The sequence below is a fragment of the Hemicordylus capensis genome, chromosome 3, assembly GCF_027244095.1.
Source record: "Hemicordylus capensis ecotype Gifberg chromosome 3, rHemCap1.1.pri, whole genome shotgun sequence".
Classification (NCBI taxonomy): Eukaryota; Metazoa; Chordata; class Lepidosauria; order Squamata; family Cordylidae; genus Hemicordylus; species Hemicordylus capensis.
In genome coordinates this window covers 176,171,734-176,174,210 of record NC_069659.1, presented here as the reverse complement: position 1 = coordinate 176,174,210, position 2,477 = coordinate 176,171,734, and positions in this window count along the sequence as shown.

Here is a 2,477-nt window from a genome sequence, read left to right as displayed (position 1 = left end):
CTTGAGTTGAATTCTCACATGGCATGAGAAGTTCAATGTTCCATGTACCTATGCAATATTCAGTATGCCTTTTAATAAAGCATGTGTTGCTCGTGATTGCTCTTGCACAAACAAATGCAGTTGTGGGATGGATGGCCATTATTCCCAATGGTCATCCATCACACAACACCATTTACAAAATTTCATACATTTGTGCAAGAACACTCTTGCACAACTGTGCACATATTAATTTATGTATTTGATTTATTTATTCAATTTCTATACCGTCCTTCCAAAAATGGCTCAGGATGGTTTACATAGAGAAATAACAAATAAATAAGATGGATCCATGTCCCCAAAGGGCTTACAATCTAAAAAGAAACATGAGATACACACCAGCAACAGTCACTGGAGGTACTGTGCTGGGGGTGGAAAGGGCCAGTTACTCTCCCCCTGCTAAATAAAGAGAATCACCACATTAAAAATTGCCTCTTTGCCAAGTTAGCAGGGGTAATTTCATTTTCATATTTCATTAAAAGGCACATGGAGCATTGTGCAGTATGTCAGCCACTATTTCATATGGGGACTGAGCTTGATGATCTGGCTCCTAATATTATTTATTCATTGATCAATTTATATGCCACTTTCCATTAAAATAATCGCAAAGCAGTTTACAATATAATTAAAACGCATAATTGAAAAACAAAGATACAGATGATCTCAAAAAGTAAAACAATACATAATTAAAATACAAATGTACAGATAATATAAACAGAAAAATAATCTCTATTTAAACATTTAATAATCCATTAAAATAATATATAAAACACAAAACAAGAACAGTAAAAACAACACTTTCATTCAAAAGCCTAGGTGAAGAGCCACATCATTAATTTCCCCCTAAAAACAGTAACGGAGATTGACGACCAGATTCCAGCTGGGAGAGCATTCCAAAGCCTGGGGGCAGTGACTGAGAAGGCCCTGACCCGCATGCTCGACAACTGAGTCTCTCTCACTGTTGGCACATGAGCAGAGCCCCCTCTGATGATCTTGTCAAGCAGACAGAGACCCTTGGGAGCAAGCGGTCCTTCAGATATCCAGGGAGCAAACCATTTATGGTTTTAAATGTTAAAAAACAGCCACTTGAATTGGACCCAGAAACAAACTGGACCCAGAAACAAACCCCAGAAACACCCCTGCTAGTAACTTGGAAAAGAGGCACCTTTTAACGTGGCGATTCTCTTTATTTAGCAGGGGGAGAGTAACTGGCCCTATCCACCCCCAGCACAGTACCTCCAGTAACTGTTGCTGGTGTCTATCTTGTGTTTATTTTAGAATGTGAGCCCTTTAGGGACAGAGAGCCATCTTATTTATTTATTATTTCTCTGTGTAAACTGCCCTGAGCCATTTTTGGGAAGGGCGGTATAGAAATCGAATGAATGGATGAATGAATGAATGAATGAATGAAATAAATTGATAGCTGGTGCAGTTCTTTCAGAATGGGTATAATATGATCCAAATAGGCAGCTCCGGATACAATCCTAGCTGCTGCATTTTGCACTAGCTGCACATATTCTTCAATGGCAACCCCACATAGAGTGATTCCTTCATCCCAATTGGCTCTCCTACTGACCAACAGCACCTCTGTCTTGTCTGGATTCAATCCCTGTATATTAGCCCACATCCAGCCCATTACAGCCTCCAAGCCCCAATTTAGGTCATCCACTGCCTCCCTAGAATCAGGTGATAAGGAGAGATAATGCTGAGTGTCATCTGCATATTGCTGACAACACAGTACAAGCCCCCGGATGACCTCTCCTAGTGTTTTCATGTAGATGTTGAACAGCAAGGGGGACAAGATCCAACCCTGCAGCCAAGGAGTCGAGTAGTAGTCCTCCAGCAACACCTCCTGGACCCTCCCACCGAGAAAGGACTGAAGCCACTTGAAAGCAGTGCCTCCAAACCCCATACTCCACATGCAGTCCAGAAGGATACCATGGCCGATCGTATCGAATGTCACTGAGAGGTCCAGCAGAACTAGCAGGAATGCACTCCCCCGTCAAGCTCCTGGCATAGGTCATCCACTATGATCAAGGCACTTTCAGCACCAAATTCAGGATTGATGGCTTATTATTTATTAATGAGCATACAGTATATGAACCACACATGCATTTACTCATGCTAAGGAAAGCTCATTTGCTGACATTTAGTCAAAGAAATCTGGCAACCACCCCAACAGTCTAGCTTTTATACACACACACACACACACACACACACACACACACACACACACACACACTGGCCTAGTGGCCCAGATGTTATAGAGCCATCCAAATCATTTTGTCTCTATTGGCAACCTTAATTGGGGATAGCTCAGAGAGTTTGCATAATGAACACCTAGTAATACATTATTTCCCTTTCAGTGAAATGGAGTCTCTAAAAGGCATCTGGCTGAAAGGCAGCATTTATAGTTTTCCTGCATTTCAACAGAAAAAGAA